The following is a 14,855-nucleotide window of genomic DNA, read 5'->3' on the forward strand; positions in this document are numbered from 1 at the left end:
GGCTAACATTAACAACTCAGGCAACAACAGATGTTGGTGAGGATGCAGAGAAAGAGGATCTCTTTTGCATTGTCGGTGGGAATGCAAACTGGTGCAGCCACTCTGGAAAACAGTATGGAGATTTCTCTCAAAAAACTAAAAATAGAACTACCCTACAACCCAGCAATTGCACTACTAGGCATTTATCCAAGGGATACAGGTGTGCTGTTTCGAAGGGACACATGCACCCCCATGTTTATAGCAGCACTATCAACAATAGCCAAAGTCTGGAAAGAGCTCAAATGTCCATCGATGGGTGAATGGATAAAGAAAATGTGGTATATATATATATATATATATATATATATATATATATATATATACACACACAATGGAGTATTACTCAGCAATCAAAAAGAATGAAATCTTGCTATTTGCAACTACGTGGATGGAACTGGAGGGTATTTTGCTAAGTGAAATTAGTCAGAGAAAGACAAAAATCATATGACTTCACTCATATGAGGACTTTAAGAGACAAAACACATGAACATAAGGGAAGGGAAGCAAAAATAACATAAAAACAGGGAGGGGGACAAAACAAAAGAGACTCATAAATATGGAAAACAAACTGAGGGTTGCTGGAGGGGTTGTGGGAGGAAGGAAGGGCTAAATGGGTAAGGGGCATTAAGGAATCTACTGAAATCATTGCTCACTATATACTAACTAATTTGGATGTAAATTTTAAAAAATAAAGTTAAATAAAAAAAAAAAGAAATGCTACAATAAATAATGGGGCACTTGGATGTTAGTGATTTCAGCTCAGGTTGTGATCTCACGGTTTGAGAGTTTCGAACCCCGCATCTGGCTCTGTGCTGACAGCATGGATCCTACTTGGGATTCTCTCTCTCTTTCTCTCAAAATAAATAAATAAACTTAAAAAAAAAAGAAACACTATAATAAATAGTACAAGCAGCAACTAAAAGAGCTTAACAGGATCACTTTCAGGGAGGGTTGGAACAGAGGGTGGGAGGAACGAGAAGTGACTTTTCCTTATTACTTCCTAGTCCTATTGTATTACGTTTACACGTGTATAAGTATTATAGTACTTTGATACAAGACTTAATGATAAAGTCAAAACTAATCAAACTAAACAAAGGGCTCAGAGCCAGTATAGACGTAAAGAAAGAGAATTTCCCAACAAATAGCAATATGGCCTGTGACACAAGATAAGTGACGTCCCTCAGTCACCTGGAGCCAAGCAGGACCAGCAGAGTAAGAACAACCAGAAAAAAGGGAACACAGGCGTGACAGAACAAAGCGCTTTCTAGACACGCCTGGCTCAGAGTTTTTACCAACTCCTTTGTGAGAAGGAAACTGGAGAGCACTAAAACCATATATTGTTTTTGTTTTCTGCACACCATTTCTTCCCACGGAGAGACGAGTCTTTGGTTCTCTTCCCCAGCGTAGACGCAACCACTCTCAGCAAATGTGCTCCTCGCCCTCAGCAAGTCCTGGGGTCAAGAGCCCTTCAGGCAGGTCACAGAGAGACATCTGCACTGGCCCGAACCAAGGGACAAGTTCGAGGAAATTTCCTCTGACAGAAAGCTAATGTATGAACTGTTTTAACCACGCAAACACACGTACAAACACATGCATGTACACACACGCGCGCACACACACACAGTGTCTAATTGGGAGGGATCTCTTCTTTTTCACTGTTGTCCTCTGGCTTTTTTAGTCAGTAGTTGCACAACATTTTAATTGAACGTCCACTTCCATCTTGACTAGGACGGGGAAGTGTAAATTGCATCGTGCGAGCTAAGCAAAAAGGCCCAGAAGGTTCTCGTCCATGGCATGACTTCGAGCAACAGATTATGTTCCTGCCAAAACTGACTCCAAAAGCAATTTACCTATACCACAAGACTGCTCGGATATAAAAGGATCTTGCTGTATTAGAGACTTCTTACAGCTAAGGCTGTCTATGCCATGGCTGTCCAGCTACATCTTCATAAACATATATTCATTGTTGAAATAGTCCCCCCAGGCTTGAAGGTCTGCCATTTGTAGTCCATAAAATAAGCTGTGATTTTTTTTTTTTAAAAAGTCTTTGTTTAAAAATAATGCAGTTACTTTAAAAAAAAAAATCAAATTATGTTCAAAGAGTCGCGTGTGTAACCCAAAGGCAGTGGGGATTAAAGAATCAACTGGCAGGCCCAGCATGTGGGCCCATGCCGAGTCTCCAGCAAACCCGAGCTAGAATGAAAATAGGTGGGAAGCTGGTACACACAGATGGAGGTACTTCTAAATAAACTGGGAGACGCCGAAGCATTTTTGTAACCCAAAGCCAAGCAGGCTTCTAAAATCCTTCCTTCCATATTTACAGAAAAGACCACGCTGCCATAGGCATTATCAAGGCAAGTTCACCGTAAAGAAGAGACCTGGTGACTTTGATACTGCTGTGCCCCTGGGAAGCCATGTCAGTCACTTGTTGCCGGTGGCCGGCGCGAGGTCCAAGTGGAAAGCTCCAGGGCGACCCTGCCAAAGCCCGTACCTCATGTGCAGCAGCTCCAGGAGGACCCACGTGCACGTGGACACAGGGACAGGAACCGCTCAGCCGTATCCGGTCAAGTGTTGCGGGATGAGGGAGCTATGCCGCTGGTTTCATAGTGGGGGTTCAACTGGTCAGTGACAGCATGGTGTTGTCATCCACGCCACAGACCCTGACACTCGGTCTGGTCTCAAATCCCAACTCAGCCACCTTGCTGTCTCTGCTTCTGTTTCCTCATCTATAAAATAAGGATGATACCTCCTTCATAGGATTTTCTGAAGGTTTCTCTTTTCTCTTTCTTTTTTTCTTTTTTTTTTTTAGAGAGCGAGCGTGAATGGGGAGAGGGACACAGGGGGAGAGAGAGTCTCAGGCAGGTTCCGTGCTCAGCACAGAGCCTGATGTGAGGCTCGATCCCACAACCCTGGGATTATGAACTGTGCCAAAATCAAGAGTCGGACACTGAACCAACCGAGCCACCCAGGCGCCCCGATTTTGATCACTTAGAAGAGTGGCACAGAGTAAATGCTACGTGAGGATTGGCTATTAATATTATTCTCAGTTTCTATCTTTTTAATAATTTTTTAAAGTTTATTTTATTTATTTTGAGAGAGTGAGCACATGTGTATAAGAGTGGGAGAGAGGCAGAGACAGAGAGAGAGACAGAGAGAATCCCAAGCAAGCTCTGTATGCTGTTAGTACAGAGCCCCATGTGGGACTCAATCTCACCAACCAAGAAATCAAGAGTCAGCTACTCAACCGACCGAGCAACCCAGGCGCCCCCTCAGTTTCTATTTTTGTTACCGTAAAGTCTGAGCTGAAATATGGCAGGATGATTAACAGAAGGGAACTGAATATGATGGAGGCAGCCAATCTTTGAAGCCAAGATAGTCATGTCCACATTGGTGTGGCCCGATCAGCTGAACCTCTGGATTCAAATCCCACCTCCCCATGTTTGCCACTGGAATAAAATAGAAATTACTCTAATTACGCCCAACCTGAAAACGCGGTGTGAGGATTAAATGAAATTCCATCAGTGAAAGTAGCTGAAAGTGAAAGTAACACAGCAGGCACTTCCTGAACCGTATTTTACTTAACATTCCCTTACAAAGTGGCAACATACCAGGCAGCAAGCTCCCTGGGGACTGAATTAGATCTAGTGTCTTGGTTCCTGCTGTTGTCACCAGTGCAGTAATAAATGGCTGCAGCGAATATGTGCTCAGTCAATGGCAGTTGAGTGAATGAAGAAATGAATGAAGGAACCTGCTAACCAATTATTCATTCATAAGTGAGCGAATACATTTGCAAAGGATGTGTTTCTACGATCATCCCAAAGCAATAGATACAGACGAAATTAATATAAGAGGTGTTGAGAGCGACTACAATAACAAATAGTTTTGGGGGTGCCTAGGTGGCTCAGTTGGTTAAGTGTCTGTCTCTTGGTTTCAGCTCAGGTCACGATCTCACAGGTTCATGGTCTTGAGCCCCATGTTGGGCTCCATGCTGACAATGTGGAGCCTTCTTGGGATTCTCTCTCTCCTCTCTCTTTCTCTGCCCCTCCCCGCTTGCATGCATGCACTTTCTCTCTTCCTCTCTAAATAAATAAATAAACACTTAAAAATAAATAAATGAAATACAATAGTTTGCGGATATAGGAAATTATGAAAAGATTGGGAATAACCTAAATTCTCTATGATAATTGACAGTCCAAACACTCTGTAATAAAACATGGCAAGCCTTCATAAAGAATGAAAAAATTGAAAATGGAGGGAGATTACAGAGATGACAAGACACTATATTTTTACGTAAATTAGAGAATACGTTTCTAGTCCTGAACATGTTTGACGTCAGAGATGAGGGACTCCCAACAGAAATGGAAGAGGCCACCACTGGACACACTGGCAGTGTAGAGACCACTGAAGTTACTTATCTTTCAGGTCAGACACTGACCTGAAGACACTCTATGGAGTAGAGTCTTCTATACAGAACTTGCAAGTGAGAGAATATTAGAAACCTGTCCTGAGAGAGGAGAGGAGATATTAGTGCGTTTGTTTCCCCTAGGGTGATACAAAGCTCATGGGATAAATACCATCTGGACAGCACAGGAATGCAAAGGTGCACAAAGAATTAAGAACTCAGGATCCATGGAATGACCTCACGACGGAGCTGATCTTGGGGCGCCGGGGTGTCTCAATCGGTTAAGCGTCCGACTCTTGATTTCAGCTCAAGTCATGCTCTCACGGTTCGTGAGTTCAAGCCCCACGTTGGGCTCTGCACTAACAGTGGGGGAGCCTGCTTCAGATCTCCCTCTCTCTCTCTGCCCCTCCCCCACTCTCTCTCTCAAAATAAATAAATAAATATTAAAAAAAAAAGAACAGCACTTATCCCATTACAAAAGGCTCTGAAATAAAACCCAAAGAGAAGTGTTAAAATGTTTTCAGACACTGAATCATCACTAAAATAAATAGACCCTTCCACAGTTTCTCTGAAGAGCACAATGTATATTCAGAGGTACACATTTCAATGTGCTTGCTACATTTTAATCTCAACTCCTTATATTGTACTTGGTTTGTACAAATAAAGGGAGATAGTTGGAGGGCAAAGTGATCTTAGGGGTTGGAAGATCCAAGGAAAATCCCATGGGAAATAAAATTTAGAGTAGTGATTCAAAGTTCTGGAAGGTTACTACAAGAAAAGGCAGTGCATCTATTTTCCAAGTGAGATGCCTTAGTGAGTAGCAACAAATATCCAGGCGCGACCTCAGAGAGAGAGTGGTCTTAAGTAAGTGCAATGCTTGCATCATGCTTCCAGAAAAGTCCAGGTACCAATGTGCCTGTGTATGTTTCAAACTTCCCCATTTCATAAAGCAACCAATTTTCAAATATTTTTGTTAAAGAGAACGAATTCTAAATGATATGCCCAGTTTTTGATGTCTTTCTTTCCAATTAGCAGTCTATCGTTGTGTTTTTAAAAACATTCTCCCCTTCTAACTGTTTTTCATGATAAAGATCCCCCTACAAAATTTTAATATTGTCATCATCTTATGAGAAGAAAAATTCCATACCAAAATTGGAAAAAGAATCATGATTTCTCCCTTATTCTCTGAAAACAAAAAATAATCAAGAAGGGCTTTGTTTTGGTATCTTCTGGTCTTCTAAGCACATGAGGGCTGGAAAATGGAATCGCTTAAATAACAACCCACATTGTTTCCCCTCACAAAACAGAATAATAGTGGGAACATTTTTGTGACTCCAAGGAAGCAAATGTTTCTAATTAGTGAACAAGATCAGCTGAGGTAGCTGCTCCGGGGCATCTGTGCCTCTCATTAGGGACACCATCCTGTAGAGCAAAACAACAAAACCGCCGGAATTCTGTTTGTGAAGGGTGCCACCTACCGAAGAACAAGCAGTACTACAGCCAGCGTCAAGGGGGTGGGGGTGGGGAACGATGGGGGAGTCAGGAAAAAGCGACAGTCCCGCCGTCTGGCGAGATTTCTTTGCCAAAAGGAGGCAAGAGGAGGGCAGGGCACCGACTTAGCAGATACAGATACGGGTACGGGAGGGTCAGACTGGAAAGGCTTTGTGTGGAGAAGGTACTTACAGGGCCTTGCGGGGTCACTAGGGTTTAGCAAAGGGAGCGAGCGAGCATGGGAAGTGGAACTGGTTTGGAGGCAGGCAGGGGGGTGAGGAAAGCTCTGAGGAGGACAGCGTCCCGTGAGGAGATGAGACCCGCTGTAGAAGAGTGTTTGCACTGGGAACTTGCAGGAATGAGACGAAATACCGAGGGCAATACCCCTGGAGGTATTATCAAGGCTTTGGCAAATGACTCTCAATTAAGAACACGAGGTGGGGGGGGGGGGGGGGGGAGAGTTGGCACCTGGGTGGTTTCGGCTTAGGTCATGACCTCAAGGTTTATGAGTTCAAGTTCAAGCCCACATGGGGCTCACTGCTGTCAGCACGGAGCCAACTTCAGATCCTCTGTCCCTTTTCTCTCTGCCCCTCCCCACTTCCCTTCTCTCTCTCTCTCTCTCAAAAATAAATCAAACGTTAAAAAAAAAAACACTGAGGTAATCATTTCACAGTATATACATGTATCAAATCAACATGCTGTATAGCTTAAATTCACATAGTTATTTGTCAATTATACCTCAATAAGGCTGGACAAATGTAAAGTAAATAAATAAAAAAAAAAATTAAAGAACCAATGGATTATGGAAACAGAACTCTGAGAAACCACCGTACAGATGGCAAACCTCTTGACTCTTTGGAAATTCTTTCAAGGGCAATTATTGAGACTGAAGGTTGACATAATGATCTGACAGATAAAATAGTGATCCTAATACCATCCTGGGCCCCCCAGCATTAAGAGCTACAGCACCTGTGGCTACCCCCCTAGATCATCAATATTAGAGGCCCAACCCTGCCCCCAAGACACCGAAGCCTGGATTCTGCCCACACATGCACCTCCTTCTCTGCTCCCATAAAAGTAATGTTCTCACTTCTACTTCATTTTTTTGTTCTAAATATATTAATAGAGACCCGGCCATGTTCCGGGCGTGGGAACAAAGGTGAAGACAGATATGGTCCCTTTCCTCATGGCACTCACCATCTAGTGGAGCATGGAGACATTAATTACATAACTACACAAATGCTAGTATAAAAGTCACGAGTACTCTAAATTCAAGGCTGTGAGAGCCTAAACAGGGATAACTGAGCTAGTCCAAGGGTGGAGGAAGGTATGTAAGGGGATTCTTACCAAGGAAACAACATTTGGCCAATATGGCTGCAGAGGGTGTCCTTCCTGGGGGTAGGCAGGAGACGGTTTGGAGTCCTCAGGCCAGGTTCCACCTTTTAACAGCTCTTTTTCTCTGGACAAGTCACTTGAATTTCTTAGTCCTAGGCATGAAATGGGGAAACTAGTGGGAGTTAAATAATAAAATACACAGAATGTGCTCAGTGCAATGACTAGAACATAATATGCCTACAATAAATGCTAGCTGGTATTATTTTTGATATTATTAATCCTCTCTGCTTTTATGCTGGAGTGTGGACAGTGAGGCAGAAGAGGAAAAGGAAAGATTTGCATTTAAAGACTAGAATTGGCATATGCTATTTATATGTGATGTGTCACTGAACTTTTGGATTCCAGGTAGAACACAGGATTCATCATAACACAGAAGCAAATAAAAACTCATAATACTATTAGAACTCTTTCTTAGTCATCTGGCTGGAAATTGAACCATTATGTTTAACATCATTTACATGGGAAAATGTGTTCCAATCCAAACTGAATTAACCAAAAAATATTTTTGAATACAATGCATTTGTTATTGGCAACTGTCCATTCTTCCACACAGAATTCTATAGGTGAGAGCAGTATTTTACATAGGATGGAAAGCCCCTGAAACATGGGGTAATGCCTTTCCATGGCTGTTGGCTATTCCACTTAGAAATGACAATAGTGATACCATAGCCACAACCTCATCACACCTGGGAAATTGTCATGGAAATTACATGACTTACCCAGGAACAGGTAAATGCACCTGAGAGCTAACATCTCTTAATCAGGTTCCTTTTGTACATTTCATTAAAGTGTCACCCCTAACTAAAGGGAATGCTGTCTCTCTTCTAAGCCCTCTATTATGTTCACAGAACCAGTGTATAACAGGCAGAAACAAAACAAGCAATTTGGTGAGTTTCTGATGACTCTGTCCATTTGAATAATTGGGTGATTCAGAGAGATATCTGGCTTAAATTTTTCAAGTTGTATTTGTGCTTATTATGGGGGGGGGGTGCAAGGGGGAAGGGGTGGAAAAAGAGAAGGACAGAGAATCCCAAGCAGGTTCCACACTGCCAGCACAGAGCCTGATGTGGGGCTCAATCCCACAAACCGTGAGATCATGACCTGAGCCAAGATCAAGAGTCAGACACTTAACCAACTGAGGCACCCAGGTGCCCCTATCAGGCTTAATTTTTTAAATAAACTTAAGTGAGTATTTGACCTAAATGGAATAGTAAAATGTTTTTAACTATGTTCAGAATGATTTACAAACATGTGAGAAAAACCTATGCACATATAGAAAAGATGGAGAAAATGTATTAAAATGTATTAAAACTGGTTGGTTTTCTGTGAAGATGACACAGAGAAATGGAAAAACAGTCCAGGCTCATGGATCTCAAGAACAAGTATTGTTAAAATGTCTACACTATCGAAAGCAATCTACACATTCAGTGCAATCCCTATCAAAACACCATCAGCCTTTTTCACAGAACTAGAACAATCCTAAAATTTGTATGGATCCACAAAAGACCCCCCGAATAGCCCAAGTAATCCTGAAAAAGAAAAGTGAAGCTGAAAGCATCACAATTCCAGACTTCAAAATGTATTACAAACTGTAGTCATCAAAACAGTAAGGTACTGGCACAAAAAGAAACAGATCAATGGAACAGGATTTAAAAACCCAGAAATCAACCCATATTTGTATGGTCAATTAATCTTCAACAAAGGAGGAATGAATACCCAATGGGAAAGGACAGTCTTTTTAACAAATGGTGCAGGAACAACTGGACAGCTACATGCAAAAGAATGAAACTGGACCACTTTCTTACAGCACACACAAAAATAAATTCAAAATGTATTAAAGACCTAACTGTGAGACCTGAAACCATAAAAATCCTAGAAGACAACACAGGCAATAATTTCTCTGACACTGGCTGGAGCAACTTTCTAGATATGTCTCCTTAGGCAAGGGCACTGAAACCAAAAATAAACTGCTGGGACTTCATCAAAATAAAAAGGTCCTACACAGCAAAGGAAATAATCAGCAAAACTAAAAGGCAACCTACTGAATGGGAGAAGAGATTTGCAAATGACATAACTGATAAAGGGTGAGTATCCAAAATACAGAAAAAACTGATACAATTCAACACCCCAAAAACAAGTACTACAATTAAAAATGGGCAGAAGACATGAACAGACATATCTCCAAAGAAGACATCCAGAGGGCCAACAGACACATGAGAAGATGCTCAACATGACTCATCATCAGAGAAATACAAACCAAAACTACGATGTGGACCCTGCCCCTGCCTCAGTCGTGGAACTGTCTTCAACAGTCTCTGCAAATGGTTTCTGTGGCCTAGCGTCCCCTCCCCCATTCATGATTGTGCACTGAGGGCTGTGAGGGGTCACTGCCGGGGTTTCCACCAGCCCACAAACAGCCATCCCCTCCAGTAGCTTGTTGATGGCCACCCATGACTGTTACCAGTACTGCCTAAGTTCCATGTCCAGTAACGGTTCTTGGGGAGTACAGAGTATACTGGGGAATCTGCCCCTCACCACCCCAGTCTCCCCTTGGGTCACTGGTGGGCAAGCTTCTTTTTGGGGAAGTCCACTCTCCTATTCATGGCTACAGTGTTTGAGTCCCTAGAACCCTTGGAATCTCCTCAGGCCTTCAGCAACACAATCACCTGTGACTTGGTCCTAGAAGCCATGAAGAAGCAGCCTCGTGGCCAGCCTGGCAAAGCCAACACCGGGCCCCAATCCTGAATGGCCACCACCAGGATTCAAGAGGTGCTAAGCTCATCAGAGCCCCTCCTATAAACTCAGTAGGCTGCCACAAACAGAGACAATATCAAAACAGCAAAACACCAAAAAGGAAGTTGAGAGAATCCCACTCTACCATCCAAGTGGCACACAAGCCTTCCTGACACCCTGTAACTGTGTGCCTTGCACCCAGTAGAAAATAAACTCCAAGCAGCCAGTAAAAAAAAAGAGGGAGGGCACCTGGGTGGGTCAGTCAGTCAAGCACCTGACTCTTGGGCTCAGATCGTGATCTCACGGTTTGTGAATTCGAGCCCCACATTGGGCTCTGGGCTAATAGTGCAGAGCCTGCTTGGGATTCTCTCTTTCCTCTTCTTGCCCCACTCTCTCAATGTCAAAATAAATAAATAAAAGCCACCACCACCACCACCAACAAAAACTACATGCAATATCACCTCATAGTCAGAATGCCTAAAATCAACAACACAAGAAACCCATGTTGGTGAGGATGTGGAGAAAAACCCTCTTGCACTGTTGGTGGGAATGCAAACTGGTGCAGTCACAGTGGAAAACAGGATGGAGGTTCCTCACAAAATTAAAAATAGAACTACCCACGACCCAGCAATGGCACTACTAGGTATTTACCTAAAGAATACAAAAACACTAATTCAAAGTGATACCTGCACCTTTATGTTTATAGCAGCATTATTTACAATAGCCAAGATATGGAAGCAGCCCAAGTGTCCACTGACTGATGAATGAATAAAGAAGGGGTGGTGTGTGTATATATGTGTGTGTGTATATTTATATTTATACTTTTATATTTTTATCTATGTTTGCATATATATTTATATATATGTTTATATATATTTATACACACACACACAATGGAATATTACTGAGCCACAAAAAAAGAATGAAATCTTGCCATTTGCAACAACATAGATGGAGCTAGAGGGTATTATGCTAAGCGAAATAAGCCAGTCAGAAAGACAAATACCATATGATTTCACTCATATGTGGAATTTAAGAAACAAAACAAATGAGCATGGGGGGAAAAAGAGAGAGAGGCAAGCCCCAAAACAGACTCTCTTATATACAGAACAAACCAATGGTTACTAGAAGGGAGGGGGGGGGGATGGGTTAAACAGGTGATGGGGATTAAGAAGTGCACCTGTCGCGATGGACACCTACCAGGTGATGTGTGGAAAGGTTGAATCACTACATCGTACTCCTGAAACCAATATTACACCGTGTTAACTAACTGGAATTACAATTAAAACTTTAAATATATGTTTTCTCGAGGCACCTGGGTGGCTCAGTCAGTTGAGCATTAGACTTCAGTTCTGGTCATGATCTCATGGCTTGAGAGTTCAAGCCCCGCATCAGCACAGAACCCACTTTGGATCCTGTGTCCCTCCCTCTCTGCCTCTCCCTCATTCACGCTCTCTCTCAAAAATGAGATAGATATATATAGATATATATATATAGATAGATATATAGATATAGATATAGATAGATATATAAATAGATACAGATATATAGATAGATATAGATAGATATATATAGATAGATATATAGATAGATATATAGATAGATATATAGATAGATATATAGATAGATATATAGATAGATAGATATCCACACACATCTATCTATCTATCTATCTATCTATCTATCTATATGTTTTCTCTATTTTTTCATATTTTCTCCAATGGGTGTATAAGTTTAACACATAAAGTAAAATCTTTCACTATGTGGGATCAAAAAAAAAAGGCATATAACAGATCAAAAACACGAAATTTCTCATAATTGGGGAAAAGGGTATTTACTTCCCACAACTCTCAATAATTTCTCTTTATACTCAGGCACCATGGAAATGCCAGAGGAACGGGCGTAAATATTTTTATTTTTTAATCATATCGCCTGGAAGCCGTCCAATTCACTAAAAATCAATTCCCAGAAAACTATTTCAGTGAACTGCCAAATTAGAGCAAACTGGTTTTCGGTGGGGGGGGGGGGGGGGGTAAGGACCTGAAGCTGCATTGCCCAATTGTTTGATAAAATATACCTAATTTATGTTATAAATAGCAGTGCTGGTGGTGAGTGGACACTCCCTGATTCTTCTGAAAATAACTGCTTATTATTTACCTGGAAAGAGTTCAGTGATTTCTAAGACCATTTCAGTAAAGTGTTGAAACTCACAAGGGATCCTAAGAAAGACGCTGTTTTTCTTATTTTGCCTCTGAAATAACACAAAGGATTGGATACTCAGATCAGACTCACCAGAATCAGAGACGTTACCCTTTCTGAGGCTTTACGGAACATCAAGGAGGGATCTGGGACCTGTGATTCAGCTTGCAAAGTCCTCTCTTGTGTCGTTTGCCAATATTTAACATATGCAATCATTGCCTTCACACACAAAAAGCTATCTCTATCATAAAACGTCTTCTTTATTCCTATAGTTACATAGCTGTGGCTCTCAAGCTGGCCCTAGTATATGGAGGGTGAGGAGAGACTGAAGAAAGAGGCCGACCACCCTAGATGGATAGAAGGCAGGTTTAATAAGCAAGGGGAACTTAACTTACAAGGCTTGTCTTGAGTGATGACAAGACGAGTAGGTCTCCACACTCGGCTGCCAGTCTTTAAAGTTTTTACAGAGGTCTTCATTGGGTTCAGTCACATATTTAGGCCAGATGATCTCTCTTGAGGCTGTGTCCTTAAAATGGCTCCAGCTCTGGGAACGGTGAGCAGAACCAACACTCCAAGGCCAGGGGAGGGAGCAATGAGCCTCTGATTGCCCCGGGGCCTGCTGGAGGGTCAACCAGCAGTCATGCCTTCTCCATGACCTCCCCCAACAATAGCTTATGTGACTTCTTCCAGGAAGCCATACCCCATAAAACCAGATTCCTGGTCTGTTTGCCATGATCAATTTTAGGCCAGGTATATTCTGCAATGCTAAAAATATTCCACAATTAAGGACTCTCCCATCAGAGAATGCCATTAGTGTGTCTGCCAAGAAATCTGTCATTAACGTGTTTACAAAGAGATGTGACCAAGTCTTCTTTCTGTACAGAGAGTCTCTCAGTAAAAGGGAGAACCAGCTGCATGCCTGTGGTACCTCTTTCCTTCCCAGCCATCAAGAGAAAAATAATTTGTATTTACTTGCTTCTTTTATTAAAAGCTTTTTTTTCTTATTTCAAAAAAAAAAAATGTTTGAGGCAAAATATATAGATGAGCAAAATAATTTTAAAATATTTGGAGGACTTAAATCAACCTAATTCCTCATCCAGAGATGACCATTAATAGATGGATTATATATTTTACCATCCTTTTAATAAATGCATACTATTAGTGAAATGACATCGGGCTAATGGTCCTTGAGACACATGTAAATTATAAACAAGAAGGGGGAATAGATTTCTTTTTTTTTTCAATATATGAAATTTATTGTCAAATTGGTTTCCATACAACACCCAGTGCTCATCCCAAAAGGTGCCCTCCTCAATACCCATCACCCACCCTCCCCTCCCTCCCACCCCCCATCAACCCACAGTTTGTTCTCAGTTTTTAAGAGTCTCTTATGCTTTGGCTCTCTCCTACTCTAACCTCTTTTTTTTTTTTCTTCCCCAAGGGGGAATAGATTTCTAGGAGAACAGTGTGAGGAGCTTTGCAAACCTTCTACCCAGCAAAACAACCATAACTAGTAAAGATTTACTTTTATTTTAAGTCTCTAGAAATTCTCGTAAAAGCATACAGCACTTAGTGAGTTACTCAAGGGGTACCTGGGTGGCTCAGTCAGTTAAGTATCCAACGCTTGATGTCGGCTCAGGTCATGATCTCATGGTTCATGAGTTTGAGCCCCATGTCGGGCTCTGAGCTCTGTCAACACAGAGACTGCTTGGGAGTCTCTCTCCCTCTCTCTCTCTGTCCCTACCCTGCATGTGCTCTCTCCTTCTCAAAATAAATAAATGAACTTAAACAATTTTTTAAAAGAAATATTTACTCAACAAAAATCTACTAAATCTCAGTAAGAATAACAAGAATTGGTGGCATCTCCCCTGAGCCCAGATCAGCACAATGGAAGCAGTAATCCAGCTGGTGCAGCCCAGGACACAGGGTTTCCATTTCCCCCAGCTCTCAGTTTGGGGCCACAGCATCTCTCCAGGAGAACCAGGCCATCAGCGTGTCTCATACCCGCACAACGTTCATGTTGCAGAGGTTCTACCCCAGGCAACAATAGCTAAGAGCTCCCAGGCTACCTTCTATCACCCTCAAATCATGGGGCAGAAGCCCTATCCCAGGCATGACAGGCTGACAATACTAGGACCCAAATCCTCTTGATCTCAGCTCATTCATGGTCAGATTCCATGTCAGGAGAGGCAAGCTGAGAAGACCACAGGCTACTGGCCCATGCAACACACTGCTCATCCATCAGGGATGTCATTCTGAGAGAAGTGGACCATGTCCCTGCCCCAAGACGTCAACAGTTGAACATAGATTTTGCCCACTGTGAGAGACAAGCCATAAACACAGACAGCTTTGAATCTCTCCTTAAAGGAATGATTTTATTTGGAACAGGGTACAGGGAAGTTTAAGCCAAAGGGCACTATTGAAACAGTGGAGATTTTGGAGATAAGCAATTAAGATGAGACTGGTGACTTCAGAAGAATAATAAGCTAAATTGTAGACCAGTGGAAGTTTAACAGAGAACTAGGGAAAAAGACAGCTAAAAATGAGCCTCCTGGGATCAAAACAAAGCTCAAAGACTGGCCTCGAAGAGTTTTCC

The 14,855-nt window shown here is 42.1% G+C and overlaps 1 long non-coding RNA gene and 1 pseudogene across 3 annotated transcripts in view; one reads left to right on the plus strand and one right to left on the minus strand.

The window, feature by feature from the left end:
* Positions 1–14,855, minus strand: part of LOC147574817 (uncharacterized) — a 92,695-nt gene that overhangs the window by 52,433 nt on the left and 25,407 nt on the right. For 2 of the 3 annotated variants that reach the window (XR_015243555.1, XR_015243556.1), the window contains exons 2-3: positions 7,280–7,419; positions 2,531–2,765 (exon numbers count right to left, since the gene is read on the minus strand). This is a non-coding gene — a long non-coding RNA (uncharacterized LOC147574817). Of the gene's footprint in view, positions 1–2,530; positions 2,766–7,279; positions 7,420–12,654; positions 13,475–14,855 lie in introns of those variants that run through there. The other variant, XR_015243557.1, reaches the window with a different exon arrangement.
* LOC147574818 (pancreatic progenitor cell differentiation and proliferation factor pseudogene) lies at positions 7,932–10,072 on the plus strand (annotated as a pseudogene).

This window comes from Puma concolor, chromosome D4, assembly GCF_028749965.1.
Source record: "Puma concolor isolate L17-30 chromosome D4, mPumCon1.1.hap2, whole genome shotgun sequence".
Classification (NCBI taxonomy): domain Eukaryota; kingdom Metazoa; phylum Chordata; class Mammalia; order Carnivora; family Felidae; genus Puma; species Puma concolor.